At 43.9% G+C, this 17898-nt stretch overlaps 1 protein-coding gene across 6 annotated transcripts in view; it reads right to left on the bottom strand.

Moving 5' to 3' along the window:
• plppr3a (phospholipid phosphatase related 3a) overlaps positions 1 to 10097 on the bottom strand; it is a 102748-nt gene extending 92651 nt beyond the window's left edge. For 3 of the 6 annotated variants that reach the window (XM_059638522.1, XM_059638521.1, XM_048560122.2), the window contains exon 1: positions 8878 to 9410. The gene's annotated coding sequence lies outside the window, so the exon portion shown is untranslated. The other 3 variants (XM_048560120.2, XM_048560123.2, XM_048560125.2) reach the window with 2 other exon arrangements.
• Positions 10098 to 17898: the final 7801 nt, after the last annotated feature.

Here is a 17898-nt window from a genome sequence, read left to right as displayed (position 1 = left end):
GGAACTGTAGCGAAGAAAATGGTATTGCTTTCATTGAAAGAAGCCTTGATTCACTTCTTCTGCTTAAATGTCAGCTTAACCCTGCAATTGTGTGTCTATAAAGGATCCATTAATATTCTATATAAAAGACCCTGACCTCCAAATTACACTGCAGCATTGTATTCTCTGTTCATTGACAACTTTTTCAATGATGGCCATTCATTGCCATTCCCTAGTCGTAGAATCCCTAGAGTGTGGAAACAGACCCTTCGGCCCAACAAGTCCACACTGATCCTCAAAGCATCCCACCCAAATCCATTCCCCTAAAACACACCTAACCTACACATCCGTGAATGCAACGGGCAATTTAGCATGGCCAATCCACCCCATCTGCACACCTTTGGACTGTGGAAGGAAACCGGAGCACCCGGAGGGAACCCACGCAGGCACAGGGAGAACGTGCAAATTCCGCACAGACAGTCATCGGTGGGTGGAATTGAACCCGTGTCCCTGGCGCTGTGAGGCAGCAGTGCTAAACACTGAACCACCATGCCGGCCTTAATGTACAGCACTGAAATAGACCCTTTGGTCCAACTTGTCCATGCCAGATATCCTAAATAAATCTAGACCTCTGCCAGCATTTGGCTCATATCCCTCTTGAACCCATCATATTCATATACCTATCCAGATGTGTTCTAAATGCTGTAACTGTACCAGCCTCCACCAATGCTTCTGGCAGCTCATACATGTACCACCCTCTGCATGAAAACGTTGCCCCCTTAGATCCCTTTTAAAGTTTTCCCATCTCACCCGAAACCTATGCCTTCTAGTTATGGTCTCCCTCACCATAGACTTTGCCTATGTACACTATCCATGTCCCTCATGATTTTAGAAGCCTTTGTAAGGCCATCCCCTCAACCTCCAACACTCCAGGGGAAATAGCCCCAACCTATTCAGCCTCTCCCTAAAGCTCAAAGCCTCCTACCCTGGCAACGTCCTTGTAAATCTTTTGAGAGCCCTTTCAAGTTGCACAACACCCTTCCTATAGCAGGGACAATTCCAAAAGTGACCTCACCAATGTCCTTTACAGTTGCAACGTGACTGCCTAACTCTCATACTCAATACACCGATCAATAAAGGCAAGCATAATAAATGCCTCTCACTATCCCATCTCCATACAACTCCACTTTCAAAGAACTATGAACTTCCACTCTAAGGTCTCTTTGATTAGCAACATTCCCCAGGACCTTACTATTAATTGTAAAAGTCCTGCCCTGATTTGCCTTTTCAAAATGCTGCACCTCACACTGATTTAAATTATACTCCATCTGCCACTTCTTAGCCCTCATTGGCCCATCTGATCAAAATCCTATTGTCGTCTATTCTTCACTGTCCACTACATCTCCCATCTTGGTGTTATCTGCAAACTTACTAACCATACCCTCCTTTGTCACATCTAAATCATCTATTTCAATGACAAAAAGCAGTGGACCCAGCACCCATCTTTGTGGCACACCACTAGTTACAGACCTTCAGTCTGAAAAGCAACTCTCCATTACCACCCTCTTTCTTCTACCTTTCTGCCAGTTCTGTTTCCAAATGGCTAGTTCTCCCTGTATTCCACGTGATCTAACCTAGTCATAGAATCATACAGCATAGAAACAGACCCTTCGTCCCCAATTTTCTATGTTGACCTGGTGCTCTAAACTGAACTAGTGCTAAATGGTTGCGTTTGTCACATATTCCTCTAAACCCTTCCTATCCACGTACTCCAGCAAATGTCTTTTTTAAAGTTATAATTGTACTCGGCTCCAACACTTCCTCTGGCAGCTCATTCCATACATGCACCACCCTCTAAGCAAAACAGGTGTCTCTCAGGTCCCTTTTAAATCTTTTCCCTTACACCTTAAACCCAAGCCCTCTAGTTTTGGATTTTCCTAGCCTAAGGGAAAGATCTTAGTTGTTCAGCTTAACTATGCCTCAATGGCTTTATAAATCTCAATAAAAGGTTATCCCACAGTTTTCAAGGCTCCAGGGTAAAAGGTCTCAGCCTATCCATTCTCCCCTTATTATTGAAACCCTCCAGTCTCAGTAGCATCCTTGCAAACAAAAACTTTTGTTCTGCCTTTCCAGTTGAATACCTGTCGCAGGGCGATCAGAATCATAGGCAGTATGCCAGATGCAGCCTTACCGATGTCCTGTACAGCCATTACAATGTCCCACCTCCTATACTCAGTGTTCTGACCAATGAAGGCAACAATGCCAAATACCTTGTTCAATGCCCTATTTACCTGTGATGCCATTTTTAAGGAACAATGTGCCTGCACCCAGGCTAGCTCTCCCTGGATCCCATGTGATCTCATCTTACTACCACTCTGCCTTTTTCTATCTTCTTGGTCACCTCTTCAAAAACCTCAACCAAGTTTGTGAGAAATGAATTCTCATGCATGAAGCCAAACTGACTATCCATAAGCAATCCTGGCCTCTCTCAATGCGTGTAAATCCTATCTCTCAGAATCCCCTCTTACAACTTACCCATCACTGATGTCAGGCTCACCAGTCCGTAGTTCCCTGGCTTTTCTTTGCAGCCTTTCTTAGATAATGGCACAACATTAGCCACCTCCAGACTTCAGACACCTCACCCATGGCTGTCAATGATACAAATATCTCTGCTCGGGGCCCCGAAATTTCTTTCCTAGCTTCCCACAACACTCAAAGACACTTGATCAAAGGGACGCATCTACCTTCACATATTTTAAGCTCAAGACATCATTACTAATTGCCTTGAATTTCTCAGTTTCCATGTCTTTCTCCACAGTAAAAACTGATGCAAAATATTCATTTAGGATCTCACCCATCTGCTGCAGTTCTACATATAATGGCCTTATTGATCTTTAAGGGATCCTATTCTCTCCCTAGTTATTCTTTTGCCTTTAAATATACTTGAAAATCTCTTTGTATTCTCATTAACCTTATCTGCCAAAGCTGTGACATGTCCCTTTTTGCCCTTCTGATTTCCCTCCTAAGTGCACTCTTACTCCCCAAGGGATTCCCTTGATCTGAGCTATCTATATTTACCTTGACTCCTTTTTTGACCACAGCCTCAATATCTCTAGCCATCCAGGGTTCCCCCACACCTGCCAGCCTTGCTGTTCACATTAACAGGAACGTGCTGTCCCTGAACACTTTTGGAAGCCTGGCACTTACCAGATTCCCCATTTATGAACAGCCTCCCCCAATCAAATTTTAACATTCCTATCTAATACCATCCAAATTGAATTTGCCCCAATTTAGAATTTAAACTTGTGGACCAGACTTATATCCTTTCCCATAATTATTTTAAAACAAATACAATTATGGTCACTGGTCCCAAAGTGCTCTCCCACTAACACCTCAGTTACTTCTCCTGCCTTCATCCTCAAGAGGTGGTTGAGTTTTGCCCCTTCTCCAGTAGGGCCATCTGCTTATTGATTGAAAAGGTTTCTTCTCCATCCAAGCCTGTAACACTGTGGCAGTCCCAGGCTATGTCTGAAAAATCCCCAGCTGTTGCAACCCCATTATTCCTACAACTATCTGCAATCTCCCTACATGTGTGTTACCCAATTTCCCACTGATTTCTGGAGGAGCCTATAATACAATGCCATCTAGGTGATCACCCCCTTATTTCTCACTTCCATCCATATGGCTTCACTGGGCGATCTCCCAGGAAAATCCTCTTTAAAGTACTACCATGATGTTTTCCAAAATGAAAAACACCATTCTCCCACCTCTCCTTCCATCTTTCAAACAGTATCTGTACACGAACTGCCAGTCCTGTCCCTCCCTCAGCTTTGTTTCTTTAACAGCTATGACAGCCCAGTCCCCCATATTCCCATCCATGTCCCAAGTTTATCTGCCTTGTCAGGCTTCCCGCATTGAAGTAAACGCAGTTTGATTCATTTTTCCTCCTTCGATCTCTGCCGTGCTCTTACCTACCTTGTCTATTTCAATTTCTCAGTTTAACTTCTGTACCAGCTTCAACCTTCTCTCTTAGCTCACTACTGATTAGGGCCCCACCTTAGAGTCACTATGGAGAACCTGGGGACCACATTATTGATAACAAAGTGTGAAGCTGGATGAACACAGCAGGCCAAGCAGCATCTTAGGAGCACAAAAGCTGACGTTTTGGGCCTAGACCCTTCATCAGAGGAACATTATTGAACTGCTTCGGTCCATATCGTGACTGTACTCCCACAATGCTGTTAGACAAGATACGCCAGGATTTTAACTCAGTGACAATGATCAAATGGAAGATACTGTGTAGCTTTGAGGGGAACCCATGAGGTAATTGTGTTCCCCTGGTCCTTTGAGGTCAAGGAGATTTATTTTCACATAACTGCTTCTTCCTCTTTTCTAATGTCAGTTTGGCCATGTTGTAGGGACTACATCGTGTTGTATACTACAGTGTGTTACTTTACCTCTGTACTCAAGTCAGATTTCTTTCACAGAGGTAAAGCAGGAAGAATGTGATGCCTTTAGCAGTCAGTTTGATTGCATTTGATTGAGATCATTGGTTTCAAATCCTACTCCTAGCCAATATCCATGCACCAGCCCAACATCCCTAAAGTAGATTATCCAGTCATATAATCTGTGGGATCTTACTGGGTGCACTTTGCCTTCTGCATTTTCCTGTGTACACTTCAAAAATGAAAGTTTGTCTGTAAAGTATTTTAGGACATTTCTAAAGTTGTGCATTGTAACACATTCTTTCGCTGTTTGGTTTTGCCCCAGGGCTTTTGAATTGTCCCCAGTCTGCTAGGATTTCCTCAAAAGGTCAGAGCAAACATTTGAAAGCAGTGCAAGTAAGGTGAAGCTGTATTTCCAGATGTCCAGCCTCATAATGGGTCTCTGATGGTTAGGTCCCAGCCAAAGCAGTAGCTGCAACTTGTAGTTTCCAATTTCTTAGCCAGCTGTATCCCTCCAGTACAGGTCAGGGAAACAAAAGCAGAACACCACAGTTGGAATGCAAGCCCTCACCGGTTTAGTGTGACAGGATTTTCCTGGGGAATTATCCAGTGAAGCTAATTTGGGTGTCAGTAGGAAATGAGAAGGGGGTGATCACTTTGATGGGATTGTACTACAGGCCTCCCAATAGTCAGCAGGAAATTGATGCACAAACATGCGGGGGGATTGCAGATAGCTGTAGGAATAATCGGGTTGTAATAGTAGCAGGCTTCAACTTTCCAAACATGAGTTGGGATTACAATAGTGTCAAGGGCTTGGAAGGGGAGAAATGCCTTCAACAAAACTTTTTCAATAATTATATTTTTCTCTAAGGCTACCTGAATGGCTAAAGAGCTCTCCAGTCATTGAGAGAGAGCTAGGAGAAGGCTGCAATACTGATGGGCAAGAAGCAAAGTCCATAGCCAGGTCAGATCAACCTCCAGAATACAATTCTTATTGAACCTGAAATTGTGGCAAAAAACAAACCCTCCCTCCTGTAGAAAGGGACGCCAGGTAAGACACAAGTTCACCAGAAAATATTTTGCAAGCGATATTTTGGTGTCAATAAATACAATGGGGAAACATTCTTTGTGGATTTTGTTCTAATTGGAGTGAGGGATGGTGCTGATGTAAAAAAACACTTTAAAATCATATAGCCGAGCACCAGGTGAATGAATCTCCCTCCACTCCACACAGCTTCTCCTCCAGGTCGCAAATTAATCCTCTCTGCAAATGTTGGCCAATTCACTGGCAGCTTTGTTCTATGAATCGGTGTCCACAGGGACCAAAACTGTCCGAACTCGCTGCATTCAAGCAGAACACAACACACATCAACTGCCTTGACAATATTTGATCCCGGATTTTCATACGAGCAGCCCATCAATAGTCCACTGAACCAGCCTGAAATGGAGCCGTAATTAGGAAATAAGCTAATTCTCATTTTGCTCCAATCTAACTGATTATCTGGAGAATCCAATTGCACTAGTAGGTATAGGTTGTAAAGACAGCAACATCAGCCAAACATGAACAAGGACGTCACTTTTTACAATTCATTTGTTTTAACCCTTACAATGGAACCTAGCATTGTAAATTGATTAGCTTGCATAACCAGAAGACTGAACATGGATAACGATCTTGCAAATACCATTACAGAGGGGAAAGAAACACATTTATACAGCCCCTTTCTCAATCTCAAAGGGCTTTAAATCCAATGAAGTACTTTTGAATTTAAATTGCTGTTGTAATGAAGGAATCTGCTCCTTGCTCACCTTCAGACACTGTCCAGAGTACTGGCCATTCTTTGCAAGCATTTGGATGAACATTACCTGCTCACATTGAAATGGCTCCCTTAAACAATGTGCTACTGACCTGGCTGCATTCTATATTGAATCAATTGATAATGAAATCGGATAGAAGGGAGATAGACTTTTAGAGTCATACAGATGTACAGCACAGAAACAGACTCTGGTCTAACTCATCCATGCCAAACAGATATCCTAAATAAATCTAGTCCTATTTACCGGCATTTGGCCCATATCCCTCTAAACCCTTCCTATTCATGTACGCACCCAGGTGCCTTTTAAATATTGTAATTGTACCAGCCTCCACCACTTCCTCTGGAAGCTCATTCCATATGCACACCAACCTCAATAAAAAATGCCTTTTACATCCCTTTTCAACGTTTCCCCTCTCACCTTGAACTAATGCCCTCTAGTTTTGGACATCCCCAGCCCAGGGAAAGGGCCTTGTGCATTTACCCTATCTGTGCCCCCCATGATTTTATAAATCTCTAAGGATCCCCCCCCGGCTCACCCTCTGCCACTCCAGGGGGAAAAAAGGCTCAGCCTTTTCAGCCTCTCTCTATAGCTCAAACCCTCCAACATCCTCGCTAGTCTTTCCTGAACCCTTTCAAGCTGCATAACATCTTTCCTATAGCAGGGAGGCCAGAATTGCATGCATTCCAAAAGTGGCCTCTCCAATTATCTGTACAGCCTCCCAACTCCTATATTTAATGCACTGACCAATAAAGGCAAGCATACCAAACACCTTCTTTGCTATCCTGTCTTCCTGTGATTTCATTTTCAAGGAACTATGAACCTGCACTCCAAGGTCTCTTTGTTCAGCAACACTCCCCTGGACCTTACTCTAAGTGCATAATTGTGGCTCTGATTTGCTTTTCCAAAATATAGCACCTTATACTTATCTAAATTAAACTCCATTTGCCCCTCCTCAGCCCATTGGCCCATATGATCAAGATCCCGTTGCACTCTGGGTTAACCTTCTTGACCGTCCACTACACCTCCAATTTTGGTGTCATCTGCAAACTTACCAACCGTACCTCCTATGTTCACACCCAAATCATTTATACAATGAAAAGCAGGCGACCCAGTACTGATCCCTGTGGCACACCACTGGTCACAGGCCTCCAGTCTGAAAGACAACCCTCCACCACCACCACCCTTTGCCTTCGACCCTTTGAGCCAGTTCTGTATCCAAAAAGCTAGTTCTTCCTGTATTCCACGTGATGTAACCTCACTAACCAGTCCACCATGAGGAACCTTGTTGAATGCCTTACCGAAGTGTGTACAAATGCTGCAAGTTCAAGTCTGAATCCTGAGATCTGAAACGCCTTGACTTTGGCTGATGCCTTTACGATGTGTTGAGCATGTAAAAGATTATGTTTATATGTAGTGACTACAGCATTTTACAAAGCACTTTATTGCCAATGAAATGCAGTCACTGTTTTACTCTTGTAAAATTCCACAAACAGAAAGGATATATGAATTAATATTGAGGGATAAATATTGGCTAAGGCAGAGGGCACTCCTCCATTTTTGGGCCCAATAACCAAGAAAGAATTTCTTCAAATGACATAGTACAGATTAGTCTTGTTTAACATCTCACCTAAAAGCACCATTGACAATAGAGTAGTCACTCTGTAGTCCACTTGAAGGGGGTCATCCTACATAATCATTGAATCCCTAAAATGCAGAAGCAGGCCATTCAGCCCAATGAGTCCACACCAACCCTGCAGAGTGCATTCCATCTACATCCAGCCATCACCCATATCCTATCCCCATAATCCCACATTTCCCATCACTAATCCACTTAGCCTGCACATTTTTGGACTGTGGGAGGAAACCCGAGTACCCAAAAGGAAACTCACACAGACGTGGGGAGAATGTGCAAACTCTACGCACACGGTCGCCCAAGGGTGGAATCAAACCTGGGTCCCTGGTGCCATGAGGCAACAGTGCTAACAACTGAGGCGCCATGCTTCCCAAAGCCCTAAACTTCACGGAACGGGTTATAATCACAGAAGTCTTACAGCACAGGAAGCCATTTGGCCCATCGAGTCTGCATTAATTCTTCAAACGTGCATCAATATCTACTGCCTTTCTCCTGCTTTTTATCCCCCTGCATAACTTTGCGCATTGATTCTATTCAAACAGTAAAATACCCTCTTGAATGCCATCATTAAAACTGTGGCCACCACATTTCCAGACAGTACATTCAAAGACCTGAACCACTCGCGAAGTGGGAAAAAAAAGTTCTTTTTGCGGCATCACATGTGCAAACCCTCGGCCTCCAGGTTGTGGGGGAATAGGGTATCGTGTTGCCACTGAACTGCTGTCGCTTTAGTGAAAGTCTCACTTTCCAGGTTAGAGTCTACAGCCAAGGACTATCTAGTGAAGGTCACATATCGTTATTCAAAGTGTGGGCACGGGATGCCCTGCAGAGCATACGGTCCCTTGTCAACTGACACCACGAAAAAAAAGCACTTTTAAAAAAGCGGTCATTTATCTCAATACTGCATTTGGCAGAAAATAATCACGTTTCAGACACAGCTCCACATTGCATAAAACTACTACAAATAAAACATCATTTGTCACACGTTAAGTAAATATCTCATACCTCAGGATTCCGGCTCACCCTCCATCACTTTCCGGCAACAGCTTGTTAAGTGTGTCCCTGTAATCCTGAGGAGTCGGTGCCCGTCAAAAACCGCAATCCGCGCACACACCCCTCCACATATACACACACACACACACACACACACACAGATGGTCCACAGTCTTCAAAAAGGTGTGTGTGTGTGTGTGTTGTGTGTCTTAACTATGCAGTCAACACATGGCAGAAATCAGGGTGATTTAAGAAAAAACCAGACAGGCATGTAAATCCGGAGTGAGAGAATGCAGCTAGCTCTCAGCTCTCCCAACTCTCCGTCTATTTAGGAACGAGTGCCCCCCCCCCCCCTCACTTTTCCACCAGATTAATGCTTCTGCTAACAAAGACTCGAAGGGGAGAGGGGGCTCTCTTTGACAGCATGAACCGCCAGCGGCGATACAAAATCAACTCCATTCAAACGCCTCTCCTTTGAGCCGAGGCTTGCTGTTTGCCGAGACCATTCAAAAAAGGCTTTTATTTTGTTGAGAGAGAATAAAAAAAAATCAAAGCTGCTCACCTTTTGTTGCCGCAGAGCTGGGGAGGAGAGGGAGAGCTTGCTGCAGTCTGTCTGGATGGGAGTCTCTCGGAAGGAAGGGGGGAGGGTGGTGGGTAGTGAAGCAGGCAGATGTTGAAGGGAAAAGACAGCAGGACTGGGGAAGGAGGGAGTTCTGCTCATGGTCGCCTGTGTCCGGGACCAGAGGCGGGGCTGCAGAGGGGTGTGCTCTCCATCTCGAATGCAGAAAGTCGGGGGGTGGGGTGGGGCGGGGTGGCGGTCAGTCAGAGCAGAGACCCTCTCCCAGGCAAGCAATGCCTCTGGCTCAAGGTAAATATACAGCGACAGTCAGCTGGTTACCATAGAGAGAGCGCTCAGAGCTGGAGTCGAAACAAAGGGAGAGCTTCCACAGTACTGTACATCCAACAGGAGGCAGAGGGACAGAGGCAGAAGGGCAGATGTTCCGTTAACACACAGAAACATCAGGCAGACCCCGCATTCAGGATGCGCCAAGTCACAGAAAACTCACACTCCACCGCACAGCAAGAGCCGCTCTCCCTCTCTGCGGCAGTCAGAGCCCTGAACCCCCAGGGCGAACCCCTCGGTCATGAACGTCCTTGAAAATTAAACAACCCCTTAAAGACACAGCCACTTCCAGCGAGCATCCTGCAGGGGGAAAAGACACAGAAGAAAATAAAAGCCCCCGTTTATACTGATAGTGTCAGGGTAATAAATGGATCACTGGTGAAATGTGGAACGATATCAGGGGGGGGGGGGGGGAGAAAGAAGAAAGGGAGAGGAGTGGGAGAAGGAGTTGTGGGGGGTGGAATTGATCAGAAGCGTAACTGGTCAGAGATCAATTTTAAGAAATACCTCTAAACAAAAACGATAGGGCATAGAGAAGTGGAGAGGGTTTCGGAGGGAAACACCAGGTTGAAGGTCTCGTTGGGTGAGATCACAGCCTCGAAAGGCAGGGAATGGGGGACCTGTTAAAACTGGGGCTGCTTAAACACCACAGAACATCCCACATGGCTTCATATCCATGGTGTCGTCCTCACTCGGGTAGGAAGTATGGCCACTCTACATTGTGGGTAACATACATATGTAACAAAGCAGTTTAATTAGTTCACAAATGAAGAAGAAAGTGTAAAATACTCCCTGAGAGAAAGCCGTGTCTACCAGGGCCAGAGTTGGTGAAAATAGCCAGAATGATGCTGACATTCCTTTGGTTTTGCTGAGGTTAAAACTGAACTTCAAATCTCAAATGGGTCAGCACGATAAAGATATGGGGTTGATAACAATCAGTTAGTGATTGGTATCGAGTATCTCATTGAGGACTGTCATCGGGGGAATAAGCCATTCTTCAATTGACTGATGCAATGCCATTGCTCTTCGTTTTTAATTGGCTTCATTGAGCTGCCTCAATCTGCCCTGAGCACAGACGATCAGTGACCCGCAGTCAATTGAAGTTGGAGTGTGTCCGGCTTTGTTGTACTCCACAAAATTTACAACCATTTTCGGATGAGTTTAAACACAATTGAAAGAAATGACAACAGCAGAAGAAACACAGTAGGGTTGGCTTTTCAATGAACGGCTGGTAACCACGGTTACAGGTGATTTACATTGAACACAGGTAAACCTGAGTACCAAGGATGATGTTTTGAATGCCCCCTGAACAGGCAGAGCTGATGGAAAATATCTCATCTAACCTGCAGTCATGGATGGGGATTGTTTGGCAGTGAATGTGAAAGATAGGTGCAGCTGACTATCATTGCAAATTTTGCAGAACTTTCCATTGGTCTATTTTATTTCAGTCTGCCTGGATTCCTTTGTAATTTGGGCTGAGTTAAGCAGAAAGATAACCCCCAGGTTTAACGCTTCAACCTGCGGCAGCTTTCCTATTCTGGAATGTCAGTGGGTTTATTTTAAACTCATTATTTGTAACACTAAGCAGTCCCACGAGGCCCTCAGCGTGATTAACACATCTATTTGTTACTTGGGTCTCTCAACTGAAACGAAGCAGATGCTACTGAGTCATGGAATGATCCAGTGAGGAAGGAGGCCATTCTGTCCATCGGACCAGTGCTATTTCCAATTTACTCCACTTTCCAACTCTTTTGCTCTGTAATTAGTTCCCTTCAATTATCTATCCCATTCCATTTCTGAAGCCATCAGGCAGTGTGTTCCAAACCAGTGAAGAAAAAAGAAACCTCACCACTTTGATGAAACAACATTGCTGTTATTGCAAATTGCCAGTATTGCTGCAAAAAATGTAAATTCATTTAAATTATTTGGATTTGGTTTTGAACTACCAGGAGTAAATTCTGGTATTGCAGTCTGTACCATCTACAAGAGGTACTGTACTAACTCACCAAGGCTCCTCCCATAGCACTTTTCAAACGTTTGGCTTCTAGCACCAAGAAAGACAAAGACAGTAGATCTATGGGGACACCACCACCTACAAGTCCCCGTTGAAGCTTTGGCTTCTTATTAGGAGATAAAAGAAAACTATGGTGGGAAATATGATTTGAACAAAGAAGGGTTGAGGCCTGCACTGTTGATGGGGAAGAGGAGGGAAATAAGTGCAGGGTGTCACAGTCAGGATGTGGACATATACTGAGAGAGCTAGGCTTTTTGAATACACTTTTAAACAAGGAGATATCTTTTATGTTCAAATTGTTATAGAACATAGAACATAGAACATAGAACAGTACAGCACAGAACAGGCCCTTCAGCCCACAATGTTGTGCCGACCATTGATCCTCATGTATGCACCCTCAAATTTCTGTGACCATATACATGTCCAGCAGTCTCTTAAATGACCCCAATGACCTTGCTTCCACAACTGCTGCTGGCAACTTATTCCATGCTCTCACAACTCTCTGCGTAAAGAACCTGCCTCTGACATCCCCTCTATACTTTCCACCAACCAGCTTAAAACTATGACCCCTCGTGCTAGCCATTTCTGCCCTGGGAAATAGTCTCTGGCTATCGACTCTATCTATGCCTCTCATTATCTTGTATACCTCAATTAGGTCCCCTCTCCTCCTCCTTTTCTCCAATGAAGAGAGACCGAGCTCAGTCAACCTCTCTTCATAAGATAAGCCCTCCAGTCCAGGCAGCATCCTGGTAAACCTCCTCTGAACCCTCTCCAAAGCATCCACATCTTTCCTATAATAGGGCGCCCAGAACTGGACGCAGTATTCCAAGTGCGGTCTAACCAAAGTTTTATAGAGCTGCAACAAGATCTCACGACTCTTAAACTCAATCCCCCTGTTAATGAAAGCCAAAACACCATATGCTTTCTTAACAACCCTGTCCACTTGGGTGGCCATTTTAAGGGATCTATGTATCTGCACACCAAGATCCCTCTGTTCCTCCACACTGCCAAGAATCCTATCCTTAATCCTGTACTCAGCTTTCAAATTCGACCTTCCAAAATGCATCACCTCACATTTATCCAGGTTGAACTCCATCTGCCACCTCTCAGCCCATCTCTGCTGTTAGAGGATCAGAATTGGAGTGGATCGATGAGGATGAGTAATGGAAAGTTCCGTGGACGCAGGTTAAGTTTTCCAGCAGTGTCACAGATGGTTTGAAATCCACAAAGGATAGGAGGAGAATGATGATGAAATTGGAACCAATTCTCATTTGCTGATTACTCCAAGTGATTTCTAAATGTTAGGGAGAGGAATCTCGACCAGAGTTTGACAATGCCAGTCCTTGTCCAATATAGTACTTGATATTCATTTCTGTAGTAATTTCTGGGAAAGCCAGTGAACTCACTCCGAAACAGAAGTGAGTTTTTCTTTTAAACTTATGGGAGCAGATTCACAACATCTCCCCCTTCCCATTCCAGTGTTTCTGCCTGTCAGAAATCTGACCCAAAGAACAGTGGGTGAAAAATTCATTTTTGATGTTGAGGGGCTGCCTCTTCAGAAGAAAATCAGTGTGGGGGTTTCTATCTCGTTTCCCAGAGTATATTTATCACATCCAACATTACTGAAAAACAGTCATCTGGTTAATTTCATTGCTGTTTGATGACCTTTGCAGTATGGAAATTTGATATTTCATTTCCCACATTACTATAGAGATTACACTTCATAAGTATTGACGTAAATACATATGAACATTTATAACAAAGTAGCAAAAGAAGTAGGCTATTTGGTTCTTTGAGCCTGTTCTGCAATTCAACAAGAGCTTTCCATTTACTCCTCACAACCTTTCGCTCCCTTGTTTAACAAAAATCTTAAAATATTTATTGATCCTGTCTCCAGATCCTCTAAGGCTAAGAGTTTCAAAGTCACACAATCCTCTTTGAGAGAAAAAAAGCTTCTTAACAGTTAAGCACAGTGGGACATCTTGAGGTGTTATGCGTTTATTTTAATTCCTTATCCAAGGCCCAAAGCAGATCTTTCAGGTGAAGCACTTCAGTCAATCTAGATCACTGTATTTACTCTCACAATGTGGTTTCCGCTGCAATGGAGAAATGGAATGCAGTCTGGGCAACAGCTTTGTAGAACACCTACATTCTGAACTTCCTGTTGCATGCCACTTTAACACATCGCCCTGTTCCATGGCCAAAATCTCTGCCTCAGGCTTGCTGCAATGATCCAACAAAGTTCGGTGCGAGCTGGAAGAGCAGCACCCCATTTTTTGCTTGGGAACACTACAGACTTCAAGAATCAGTATCAAGTTCAATAATTTTAAGGCTTGAACACCTTCAGCTAACTCCTTACCCCAACCCTCACACACAAGGCCCTGTCATCAAATAGGCTCCTACCACCAACAACTCATTGTCAGCCATTGATGGTCCCCATTAGCAGCTATTCATTCTCCCAGGCTGACATTTACCCATTCCTTTCTGTGGCCAGCAATTTTTCCACTCTATCTGTGCTCCATCTCTGTTTACTCTTTCCCCATCCGCCCACTCCTTCTCTAGCATATATACATACATTGTACTTGCTACAATCCATTCTGAAGAAGGGTCACTGGACCTGAAATATTAACTCTACTTTCTCTTCACAGATGCTGCCAGACCTGTTGAGTTTTCTCAGTAATTTCTGATTTTGTTTCCTTTTCTAACCAATTCTAACCAGGATGTCGGCATCACTGGCTGGCCCAGTATTTACTACTCGTCCCTTGCAAATAAAAATCTTTCTTTTATTTCTTTGACCAAGCAGCAGGGTTCCACTATACTGCTGCTGTTTCTGCTTGTAACAAACAGGCCATAGACTTGCACTGCTAAAGATCTCTAAGACCTGGCTACACCACCTAATGTGGTTCTTAGACATTCGTTCTGCCTGATGTTTACTTGTGTAATGCCATAAAATCATGAAACATAGAAGCAGAAACTGGGCCATGTGGCCCCTCAAATCTCATCCACCATTCAATCATGGTTGATAAGTTTCTCAACACTATTCTCCCGTTTTCTCCTTGTAACCTTTGATCCCCTTGACAATCAAGAACGTACCTATCCTGGTATTAAATGTAGTCAATGACTTGGCCTCCACAACCTTCTGTGGCAGCGAATTCCATAGATTCACGACTCTCTGGCCGAAGAAGTTTCTCCTCACCTCCGTTCTAAGGATTCTTCCCTTTACTCTAAGGCTGTGCCCTTGGGTCCTAGTCTTTCCTGCTAATGGAAGCATTTTGCCAATGACCACTCTGTCCAGGCTGTTGAGTATTCTATAAGTTCCAGTTAGATTCACCCTCATCGTTCTTTATTCCATTGAACATAGACCCAGAGTTCTCAAATGTTCATCATATTTCTTTTCACATTTGGGATCATTTTTGTAAACCTCCTCTGGACCAGCTGCAGTGTCAGTACGTCCTTGCTGAGGTACGGGGCCAAACATTCCTGTCAATATGATCTGACTAGAGCCTTTTAAATCCTCAGAAGTACATCCCTGCTTTTATATTCCAGTCCTCTCAAAATAAATGCCAGCATTGTATTTGCCTTCCTAATTACCAACTCAACCTGCAAGTTTACCTTAAGGGAATCCTGGAGTAGGATGCTCAAGTCCCTTTCCACTTCAGATTTCTGAATTTTTGACACATTTAGAAAATAGTCTATGCCTCTATTCATCATACCAGTGCATGATCTCACACTTTTTCATGTTGTATTCCATCTGCCACTTCTTTGTCCGCTCTTCAAACCTGTCTAAATCCTTCTGCAGCCTCCCTGCCTCCTCAGTATGACCTGTCCCTCCACCTGTCTTTGTATCATCTACAACTTGGTCAGAATACCCTCAGTTCCTTCATCTAGATGCTCAATGTATAAAGTAAAAAGTTGCGGTTCCAACGATAATCCTTGTGGAACACTGCTCATCACCAGCTGCCATGCTGAAAAGGTCCCTTATCCCCACTCTGCTTTCTACCAGATAGCCAATCTTCTTTCCATGCTAGTATCTTGCCTCTAACACCATGGGCCCTTATCTTACTAAGCAGCCTCCTGTGTGGCACCTTGTCAGAGGCCTTTGGGAAGTCCAAGTAGATAACACCCATTGTCTCTCCTTGGTCTAACTTGCTTGTTACTTCCTCAAAGAATTCTAACAGATTTGCCAAAGAGCACTGAAACCAAGTTGATTGCATGATAAACATGCACTGTCCAATTTACGTGAGGCTGTTTTAGAGGGGAAAGTGTAGGCCCTCAAGACTAGAAATGATGAGGACTTTTGGAGAAAGTACATGATGATATTGGCGGGCAATAGATAATGTTGGAATCATGTTGAGACATCTAGTAGCTTGAGGTATATGGGACTGAACACAAGGCTAGTGCAGACAGTTATTATTTATTAACTGTACAGAAGTAAGCTAGAACAGCACCCCACTAGTTCCTACTTCCTTCAGGACACAACCACATATGCTGTAACATTGACATGGCATGGTAACACAGTGGTTAGCTCTGCTGCCTCATAGTACCAGTGACCTGGGTTCAATTCCAGCCTTGGGTGATTGTCTGTGTAGAGTTTGCGTGTGTTCCCTGTGCCTGTGTGGGTTTCTGCTAGTGCTCAGGTTCCCTCCTACAGATCAAAGGTGTGTAGGTTAGTTGGATTGGCCATGAGAAATGTGGGGTTTTGAGGATGGTGTGAGGTGCTTGTTAGACTCAATGAGCAAAATGGTCTCCATCTGCACTGTAGGAATCTATGACATAGTTCTATTTGCATATGCTCAGAAGTTATTGTTAGATTATTGACACTTTATGAACAGAAAACATAGGATATATGAAGTTTCGTATGTTTCTTAATAGAGCTGTGGAGCTGTGCAGTATGGAAACAGACAGTTGGTCCAACTTGTCCATGCCAATCAGATACCCTAAATTAATCTAGTCCCATTTGCCAGCATTTGGCCCACATCCCTGTAAACACTTCCTATTCATGTACCAAACCAGACGCTTTTTAAATGTCATAATTGTACCAGATTAAAACACTTCCTCTGACAACTCACTCCATATACGCAACACCTTCTTTGTGAAAACGTTGCCACTTAGGTTCCTTTTAAAATTTTCCCCTGTCTCCTTAAACATATGCCTTCTAGTTTTGGAATCCTCTACCCTTGGCTATAGACCCTATCTTACACCCCTTATGATTCTATAAACCTCTATAAGGTCACCTCTCGACCTTTGACACCCCAGGGAAAATAGCCCCAGCCTATTCAGCCTCTCCCTATAGCTCAAACCCTCCAACCCTGGCAATGTCCTTGTAAATCTTTTCTGAACTCTTTCAAGTTTCATAACCTTTTTCCTGTAGTAGGGAGACCAGAACTGAACACAATGTTCCAAAAGTGGCCTCCACCAATATCCTGTACAGTAGCAACATGACCCTCCTAACTCCTATACTCAATGCATTGACCAATTAAGGCAAGCATACCAAACGCTGCCTTGTCTGCCCTTCTACCCGTGACTCCAGCACCCAAGGTCCCTTTCTTTGGCAACACCCCCCAGGACCCTACCATTAAGTCCTGCCCTGATTTGCCTTTTCAAAATGCAGCACCGCACATTCATCTAAATTAAACTCCATCTGCCACTGCTCAGCCTATTGGCCGATCTGATCAAGATCCTGTTGTACTCTGAGATGACCTTTATCACTACCTACTACACTGCCAATTTTGGTGTCATCAGCAAATGTACTAACCATACCACTCATATTCACATCCAAATTATTTATTTAAATGACAAAAAGCAGTGGACCCAGCACCGAACCTTGCAGTACATCACTGGTCACAGGCCTCCAGTCTGAAAAAACAACCCTCCACCACCACCCTCTGCTCCGTATCTTCAAGGCAATTTTTTTTATCCAAGTATATGTAATCTAACCTTGCAAACCAGTATACCATACAAAAACTTGTCAAATGCCTTTCTGAAGCCCATGAGGACAAAGTCCACTACTCTGCCTTCATAGATCTTCTTTGTCACTTCTTTCAAAAACTCAATCAAGTTAGTGAGACACGATATCCCCTCTCACATTTAACTTAGCTTTGACATTGTATCAGCC

The sequence above is a fragment of the Stegostoma tigrinum genome, chromosome 30 (genome assembly GCF_030684315.1).
Source record: "Stegostoma tigrinum isolate sSteTig4 chromosome 30, sSteTig4.hap1, whole genome shotgun sequence".
Lineage (NCBI taxonomy): Eukaryota > Metazoa > Chordata > Chondrichthyes > Orectolobiformes > Stegostomatidae > Stegostoma > Stegostoma tigrinum.
The sequence above is the reverse complement of the archived record's forward strand: the minus strand, read 5'-3'. Positions and strand labels throughout refer to the sequence as shown.